Raw genomic sequence first — 10,314 nt, 5'->3', positions numbered from 1 at the left:
TCATTCTGATACTTGAAAGTGCTGTTGTTATTTGGTGCTTTGGTACTTCTAGTAATCAGGTATATGCCTTGTCTTGGAAGTGTCAAGACAGTTGGCGTTCCTTTTTGTGTTAATGTAAATCTCATGTGATGACTGGGCGCTTCTAGTTGCAGTAGAGGCAAAGACAAGCTGTTACCTGGATCATTGGGTACTGAGTGGTTTTTATTTTTATTATGTTGAAGTGCAATCTGTAATAGTTCCATGGTATCTAAGTTGGTGCTCTCCTGAGGTCAAATCTGTAGTTGGTGCAAGCCGATGACAGGGTCTTATCAGAAGTTAAACTGGATCATTTATTGTACTGGTTACTCCAATATTGATGGTCTTAATGGTGTCTGGGTTACGAAAGTCTTGAGTGTTTCGAACATGTTGATTTGAACAGAAATATCTAACTGTTTTGGTGGCTGGTGTGTGACAGTTACATTCTGTTTGTCGTATATCAGTCACAAGGCTGTGTCTAACTCTTTTAAACATTTAGCAGCTCTGGTTTTTGGGTCTATGGGTCTGGTTTCAGTTCTATCTTGGGCCAACATTCGTTAGCCAAGAGAAACGGTGAGGTTATGGAGGCCAGACACGGTATCTTGGGAGACTTGGCGTCGCACGAAAGGAGGAATATTCTGGAAGGGTGATGTGATCGGTAGAGTATGCCATCTGTCCAAATTCTAGGGGTGAGGGGAGCATGTGATTACTTGCAGTTGAGATTAAGAGTGATGATTTCATTAAAAAAAGATTAAGAGTAATCAGGTGTGTGGATAATTTGGATGCATGATGTGAAAGAAATCTCATAATCCAAGGTAAGGTATGCCCAACCTGAAGATGGTGCGCAAATAGACAATGACATTACGATGACTACCATGTGATCAAGGATAAGAAGAATTAGGGGTGCAAATAGGTTGGGTCGGACCGGATCAATTCCATTTCTTGTTTGTGTCTTAATATTGGACCCAAACCCAATCAAATGGAAGATTGGGTCGAGTCGGGTCTACGGCTAAAATTATTGATCCAATGGGTCATTCGGGTCGGATCAAGTCCCTATATAACTCGGTCCCAATCCAAAAAAATCAGGTCCGGGTCGGCTCTGGGTTGGGTCTGGGTCGGCTCCGTGTACTTATTATTCTTTGTGCTTGGTTTCTTTTACAATGAGTGAAAATTACAAAAAGTAGGTTATGTATGACTATACAAAAGAAAGTGTCTTTTTTTTTTTTGCTACAATGGATAACACATACAATTCTAGTATGAGTACATCCAAAAAAGTCAAAATGTAATAAGTGACGGAGCGCTCTAGGCAGCTCCCCCTCACCAGTCCAAAGAACTCTAGTAGGATGGTTAGCCACAAAAGAAGCCACCTAGTTTGTAGCTCCATACCACCACTCTAGAGTCTGAGCCTTTGATCACAAAATTCTCTCTATGACGAACCTTGGTGTAGGACTGCTCTCTCCAAAAATTCAAGCATTTTTGCCCAGCCAAATATGGTAAGCAATATACGTTGCCCTGATGGCCATATACCGGGTCTGAGGTGTGTCAGATTGGGTGAAGAAGTCAGACTAGCACAGAGCATCTAGCAGGATATCAACAAGCCTCCACACCCTTATGGCTCGATCGCACTAAAATAGAAGGTGGCCATGATCTTGATGGAAACCAGGATGCAGCCACCAAACAACCTAAGGAGGGACTATCCAAGGCCGTGGGAAGCAAGGAGCAATGTATGGAGCATTCTGGTCCGATACATCTTGATGATCCATTACAAACTGGTGGAGGACCAATCACTCGGTCCAAAGCTAAAAGAATGAAGGAAGCACTTAATGGGCTGATTGAGGAAGCTTGGAACCAGCAAGAGGCTATTGGAGTGGATTTGGACGTGAAGATAGCTTGTGGACTAGTCAACATGATCCATGCAATTATTAGGCCAAATTAGATGCTTACTTGGTGGAAATATTGCTGGAGTTTTCAGATTTAGTTTTATGTTGCTGAATTTCTAAAGGCTAGTGGAGCTTCATTAATGTTCTAGGAAATTGTCTTCATTAATTTCCTAGGAGATTGAACTTTGACTAGTGGAGTTTCATTAATGTTCTAGGAAATTGTCTTCATTAATTTCCTAGGAGACTGAACTATGACTAGTGGAGTTATTATTGTTCTAGGGATTAGACTTTAATTAAAGGCTGGTAGGTTTCCCTTTGGGCTATAAAAGGGGTGTTCCTTATGTAAACAGGCAGATCTCAATTGGAATGAAAATTGTGAGGTTATTCACTTCTTTGGTTCTTCATTGAACTTAGAACTTATCAAGGCAACCCTTGTGGCGTTCAAGTGACTTATCATCCTGATCTTATTAGGGTGTGGCGTCAACAACCTTCTATACCTTTGGTTCATGTTTTGCTAAACATCGGGTCAAGGTTCTATCTCTTCCAAACTGATTTTCAGACTTTCTTGCTTTATTCATCAACTTGTTCGTGGGTTTCTAAGAATCTATCTTACGGGGTTCACATCAGTTGGTATCAGAGCATAGGTCTTCTAAATCAGTTTCTATCCTTGGTACTTCTTATTTTATTTTGGCCTTTTCATCTTCTTCATTGTTGCTTTCCATATTTTCAATTTCTATTCCTTGAAGTTTAAAGTGCCTCTATTGTGCTTTATATAAATAAAAAAAAATCAGAAAAAAAAATTGTGAGGCAAAAAAAAAAAAAAATTGTGTGGCTTCGGTTTGGGATTCTAAAACAGATTTGAACTGAAAAAGAAAGTAAGTATTTGACTTGTTATTCTTGATCCTTTTCAATTCTTGTCCACCCTCTAAGTTTCGTGGATAAGTTGTTTATACATCGCAAGGTAATTGCTTTGATTTGAGTTTCTCTAGTTCCTTGAAGAACTAATTTAAGTGAATTGAGAGGTAAAAGGCAAGAGTGAAACACTTGGTGAGTGACATATCATTGGGGTAAAACACCTGGGGGGGAGGGAACTTGTGAGGTTTTCTTAACATTCTTGACAGGTTACTACAATGATGTCAAGTGGCGAGGAAGAAAGGACGGCAGAGACACTTGAACAACGAGCTATGCGACAACATTTTGAGCGCATGGAAGTCAGATTTGGTGAAATTTTGGACAGGTTGGAAAGACAAGATGCGAACATTGCTGCGTTGCAAAGGAACCATGCACGTGAAGGTCCTAATGTGCAAAGGCAAGCAAGGCGTCAATTCCAAGTTGAGCATGAGGATGCGAACGATGATGTTTTTGATGAAAGAGCGTCTTATAACATGTCTGACCATGCTAGAGTTGATAGAGGTGGTTGGAGAGGAAGGCGGGTAGATGATGTTGATCGCAGCTTGGGAAACATTAAAATGAAGATTCCTTCATTTCAAGGCAAGAGCAATCTTGAGGCATACTTGGAATGGGAAAAGAAAGGGGAGTTGGTTTTTGATTGCCACAACTATTCCGAAGAAAAAAAGGTAAAACTTGCTGCTGTTGAGTTCACTGACTATGCTATTATTTGGTGGGATCAACTTGTTTTGTCTAGGAGGCGAAACCGTGAGAGACCCATTGACACTTGGGAGGAGATGAAAGCTATCATGAGGAGGAGGTTCATTCCATCCCATTACTATAGGGACTTGTACCAGCGGTTGCAAGGCCTAACTCAAGGGTCCAAAAGTGTGGAAGAGTACCACAAGGAAATGGAGATAGCCATGATTCGGGCTAATGTGGAGGAGGACCGAGAGGCAACCATGGCACGGTTTTTGCAAGGCTTGAATCTAGACATTGCCAATATAGTGGAATTGCAACATTATGTGGAGCTTGAGGACATGGTACACATGGCTATGAAGGTTGAAAGACAACTCAAAAGAAAGGGTTCAACAAGGCATGAACGGAATTTGGGGTCTTCCACTTGGAAATCAAATTGGAGCAAAAAGGATGACAAGGTTGAATCCAAGAGTAAGGCTGAAACTTCCAAAGGCAAGGATGCGGGTTCTAGCTTGGATAAAGGTAAATCTATTTCCCAAACTTCTAGAAATAGAGATATTAAATGTTTTAAGTGCTTGGGAAGGGGACATATTGCATCTCAATGTCCAAATAAAAAAATGATGTTATTAAGGGAAGATGGGGATGTTGAGACAGCAAGTGAATCGGATAAAGATGAAGAGCCCATGCCACCATTGGAGGAGAGTGATGGAGAAGAATATCCGGTTAATGGTGAAACCCTTGTCACCAGGAGAGCTTTGAATGTGCAAGTAAAGGAGGAGGATGATGCACAGCGAGATAACATCTTTCACACCCGTTGTCACATCCAAGACAAGGTATGCAGTATGATAATTGATGGGGGTAGTTGCACTAATGTGGCAAGCACTGTTTTGGTTGAAAAGTTGAACTTACCTACTATTAAGCATCCTAGACCTTATAAGCTTCAATGGTTGAATGATTGTGGAGAAATTAAGGTCAATAAGCAGGTGCTGGTTTCATTTTCCATTGGGAGGTATCATGATGAGGTGCTCTGTGATATAGTGCCAATGCATGCTGGACATATTCTTTTGGGCCGACCTTGGCAATTTGATAGAAAGGTTATGCATGATGGGTTCAAGAATCGGTATTCTTTTGTAATGAATGGCAAACCTATAACTCTTATACCATTAACACCTCGGCAAGTGTATGAGGATCAAAAGAAAATCAAAAGTGATTGTGAGAAAAGAAGTGAGGCCGAGAGGAGTGGTAAAAAGAATGAGAATGAAAATGAAAAAGAGGCTAAAAACAAAAAGAAAGATAAAAAAGAAAAGCCTCAAGAGCAAGAAAAAAAAAAGGAGCTTTTTATGCAAAAGAAAGTGAAGTTAAGAGAGCTCTTTTTTCAAAACAGCCAATGATTATACTTCTGTACAAGGAGGCTTATACTAACGACCTTAACCCTTCTTTGCCTAGTGTTGCTATATCTCTTTTGCAGGAATTTGCTGATGTTTTTCACAATGAGGTTCCCAATGGATTGCCACCACTTAGGGGAATAGAGCATCAAATTGATTTCATCCCTGGTGCATCAATTCCCAACAGGCCAGCCTATAGGAGTAACCCCGAGGAGACAAAGGAACTCGAAAGACAAGTTGAGGAGTTGATAGCAAAGGGGCATGTTAGAGAAAGCTTGAGTCCGTGTGCTGTTCCTGTTTTGCTTGTGCCTAAGAAGGATGGAACTTGGCGAATGTGCGTTGATTGTAGGGCTATCAACAAGATTACGGTAAAGTATCGCCACCCCATTCCTAGGTTAGATGATATCTTGATGAATTGCATGGTTCTTGCATCTTTTCTAAGATTGATTTAAAATCCGGTTATCATCAAATTCGCATGCGTGAGGGTGATGAATGGAAAACTGCTTTTAAAACTAAATATGGTTTATATGAGTGGTTAGTTATGCCTTTTGGGTTAACTAATGCCCCTAGTACGTTCATGAGATTAATGAACCATATCTTGCATGCTTTTATTGGTAAGTTTGTTGTTGTATACTTTGATGATATTCTGATTTATAGCAAAAGCTTAAATGAGCATCTTGATCATTTGCATAAGGTTTTAAGTATTTTGCGAGATGAGAAGTTGTATGCTAACCTCAAAAAATGTTCTTTTTGTACTAGTCAAATTGTATTTCTTGGTTATGTTGTTAGTACTAAGAGAATTGAGGTTGATGAAGAGAAGGTTAAGGCTATCCGTAAGTGGCCTACACCTAAAACCATAACTAACGTACGTAGCTTTCATGGGTTGGCTAGTTTGTATAGAAGGTTCGTTAAGGCTTTTAGCACCCTAGCTGCACCTTTAACTGAAATTGTGAAAAAAAGTGTTGGATTTAAATGGGGAAGTGAACAAGAATCGGCTTTCAATTTGATCAAAGAAAAACTAAGTTCAGCACCATTACTTGCTTTACCTAATTTTGCTAAAACTTTCGAAGTTGAGTGTGATGCTTCAGGTATAGGTATTGGAGCTGTCTTGCTGCAAGAAGGCCGACCCCTCGCCTATTTTAGTGAGAAACTCAATGGGGCAGCTTTGAACTATCCAACTTACGACAAAGAGATGTATGCTTTGGTAAGAGCCTTGGAGACTTGGCAGCATTATTTGTGGCCCAAGGAGTTTGTCATTCATACGGATCATGAATCCTTAAAGCATTTGAAGGGCCAAGGTAAGCTGAACCGACGCCATGCTAAATGGGTGGAGTTCATTGAGTCATTTCATTATGTGATCAAGTACAAACAAGGTAAGGAAAACGTGGTTGCGGATGCTTTGTCTCGAAGGTACACTTTGATCTCTACTTTGAATACTAAATTGTTAGGATTTGAGTACATTAAAGATTTGTATTCTAATGATTCTGACTTTGGTAATGTGTTTGAAGCTTGTGAACATGCGGCATTTGGAAAATTTTATAGGCATGAGGGATTTCTATTTAGAGAAAATAGATTATGTGTGCCTAATTGTTCTTTGAGAGAGTTATTAGTTTGAGAGGCTCATGGTGGGGGACTAATGGGACACTTTGGTGTGAGGAAAACCTTAGATGTCTTGGTTGAACATTTCTTTTGGCCACACATGAAACGAGATGTAGAGAGGGTTTGTGCGAAGTGCATCACTTGTAAGCAAGCTAAATCTAGATCTTTACCTCATGGATTGTATAAGCCATTGCCAATACCGAGTGAACCTTGGGTAGATATTTCCATGGACTTTGTGTTGGGTTTACCGAGGTCAAAAAGGGGTATGGATTCTGTTTTTGTGGTTGTAGACAGATTTTCTAAAATGGCACATTTCATTCCATGCCATAAAACTGATGATGCTAACCATATTGCAGATTTGTTCTTTAAAAAGATAGTGCGACTACATGGCGTGCCAAGAAGCATTGTTTCAGATAGAGATGCTAAGTTCTTGAGCTACTTTTGGAAGACTTTGTGGGGTAAGTTAGGTACTAAGCTCATGTTTTCTACAACTTGCCACCCACAAACTGATGGGCAAACCGAGGTAGTTAATAGAACTTTATCTACTTTATTGCGTGCCATCATTCAAAAGAATTTGAAGAATTGGGAAGAGTGTTTGCCACATATTGAATTTGCTTATAATAGATCCGTGCATTCTGCTACTAACTTTTCTCCTTTTGAAATAGTGTATGGGTTTAATCCTTTAACTCCAATGGATTTGTCACCTTTACCTATTGATGAGCGTGCTAGTTTAGATGGCAAAAGGAAAGCTGAAATGATGAAGCAATTGCATGAGAAAGTTAGGCAAAACATTGAGAAAAGAACTGAACAATATGCTACTCAAGCCAACAAAGGGCGGAAGAAAGTGATCTTTGAACCAGGAGATTGGGTTTGGGTGCATATGAGAAAGGAAAGATTTCCAGCAAAACAGCGTTCTAAGTTGCACCCTAGAGGAGATGGGCCATTTCAAGTCATTGCTCGCATTAATGATAATGCATATAAGCTTGACTTACCAGGTGAGTATAATGTTAGTACTACATTTAATGTTTCTGATCTTTCCCTTTTTGATGCAGGTGATGAAGATTCGAGGACGAATCCTTTTCAGGAGAGGGAGAATGATGGAAACCAGGATGCAGCCACCAAACAACCTAAGGAGGGACTATCCAAGGCCGTGGGAAGCAAGGAGCAATGTATGGAGCATTCTGGTCCGATACATCTTGATGATCCATTACAAACTGGTGGAGGACCAATCACTCGGTCCAAAGCTAAAAGAATGAAGGAAGCACTTAATGGGTTGATTGAGGAAGCTTGGAACCAGCAAGAGGCTATTGGAGTGGATTTGGACGTGAAGATAGCTTGTGGACTAGTCAACATGATCCATGCAATTATTAGGCCAAATTAGATGCTTACTTGGTGGAAATATTGCTGGAGTTTTCAGATTTAGTTTTATGTTGCTGAATTTCTAAAGGCTAGTGGAGCTTCATTAATGTTCTAGGAAATTGTCTTCATTAATTTCCTAGGAGATTGAACTTTGACTAGTGGAGTTTCATTAATGTTCTAGGAAACTGTCTTCATTAATTTCCTAGGAGACTGAACTATGACTAGTGGAGTTATTATTGTTCTAGGGATTAGACTTTAATTAAAGGCTGGTAGGTTTCCCTTTGGGCTATAAAAGGGTGTTCCTTATGTAAACAGGCAGATCTCAATTGGAATGAAAATTGTGAGGTTATTCACTTCTTTGGTTCTTCATTGAACTTAGAACTTATCAAGGCAACCCTTGTGGCGTTCAAGTGACTTATCATCCTGATCTTATTAAGGTGTGGCGTCAACAACCTTCTATACCTTTGGTTCATGTTTTGCTAAACATCGGGTCAAGGTTCTATCTCTTCCAAACTGATTTTCAGACTTTCTTGCTTTATTCATCAACTTGTTCGTGGGTTTCTAGGAATCTATCTTACGGGGTTCACATCAGATCTCCTCCACCTCACACCTAGAGTAGTGTGGTTGGATGCTCAGTCCGCACCTACTTAGGACAGACGTCGTTGGTAGCCAACCTCGGGTCACCTTCCAAAGAAACAAGGCTACCCTCGGGTGAAGACCAAACCTCCAAATCTAGGTGCAGTCCTACCTTAGATGTTGCTAACTCTGAAGAAAGTCGTAGATATTCCTCACTCTGACTCTAAGGCTGCAGGATGTACACCAAACCCTCACATCTGGAACAGCACACCCCAGTACCATCTCAGCAAGGTGCTCTCCAAATAGACGGCTGATCCGACTGTAGTCCTACCCTACCTCGTCAGGGTGGAGGACTTCGCTAACCAGCAAACCATCCATGGCCTCAACATTGACCATGGTTGGCCAGAGCCTCATCAGAAGAGTATTCACCCAAGGATCCTCCACAATATCCACGCTGCACCCGTCTCCAATCAACCATCTTCTGTTAGCCAAAGCATGTTGAGAAAAATAAGACTACACATGTGTGGTATAATGTTTTAATGATCAAAAAATCATCTGGTTCAAATTTTGCTTATTATGTGTGTAATGTTAGAAGTATGCCCTAGAAGCCAATTTGGCAGATACATTGTAATTGTTCTGGAGGCATGAAATCTGTACTTGATCTTTTTATTAATTAATAGAATCAGGCATTTTGTTCATTCGTGTTATTATGTGTCCATGAATCGTCCTAAGAATTAATAACATGATAACACATATTCTCAAGAGTTGAGAATTTAAGGCATGTGTAATTAATAGTTAATTCCTGAATAGCTCCTGATCAATGGATCATCATGAAGGACGGTGATCGATCCGATAAAATTAGTGCATAGATCACATTCCTTGATGGACGAGTCTTAAGTCCATAGTGTGGGGACACTGGGATGATTGTGCAGGTGCTTGTTAGAGAACAAGGTCACTAAGCGTGACCAAAGCAAAAAGTCACTTAGATGTCTATCCATTCGTCAGTGACTTACTTGATGCTGCAGTTGTATGACTAGTACTTAGACCTGCGATGTCTCAGCTAATCACGGTGAGGTTACTGTAGTTTGACGAGCACATAAACATGGGCCCTAAGGATCCTTGTGGTGCAGATTGGCTACAGTAGGTTCACCGTCGGATTAGGGTTGCGTCTAGATGGGATCTATCGACCTTGATAGATTAGTAGTAATCCTATATAATTTATGAGACTAAATTCGAAAGACCTTAGCCAGGGCAGTTCTGAAAAAAGAGTTTTTCAATCTCAAACTTGAGTCAAATAAATTTAACATAAGACAGACGATGGGGTTTGACGAGTTATCCATAACCTCCGTCATGTCAGGATTCATGATAGAGGTACTGTATCATATGCTAACTGCACTTAGAGGTTCATCCATTTTGTTCTGCTGGGTTGTCACTAAATGCTGCTAGGTGTCACTAGTGGATTGTGAGACTCGAAGGTATTCACTTGATGATCAGTGAATCCTAAGAGTAGAGTTGAAATCATTTCAACCCATTGAAAAGAGTTTCGTATGATAGAGATCATAATATATCTCATTACCAGTCAGAATAGAACCTATGGAATCACACACATTAGAGGTTTTGATCGTTCCGATGGTTGGATAGCGATTTAGAATTGCAAGTGATCTTGATTGTCAATTTGATTGATAATTGGTTTAACCCACTAAGAGTTAGTGAGCTAAAAAAGAAGGATTTGCAATTAAATTGCAATTTAATTGATTTACTTGGACCTAATTAAATTAGGCTTAACCTTATTGGATGAGGATGGGAAAACCTAATTAATTAGAACTCCTTATTAGATAAGGAACTTAATTCATGAAGACCAATTTGGATCCTAATTGGATTAGGATTCACATAAATCAATTTGGAGGATGCAT

The sequence above is a fragment of the Phoenix dactylifera genome, chromosome 2, assembly GCF_051530095.1.
Source record: "Phoenix dactylifera cultivar Ajwa chromosome 2, Ajwa_hap1_PhDact_Kaust_v1.1, whole genome shotgun sequence".
NCBI lineage: Eukaryota > Viridiplantae > Streptophyta > Magnoliopsida > Arecales > Arecaceae > Phoenix > Phoenix dactylifera.
This window is presented reverse-complemented; position numbering follows the sequence as displayed.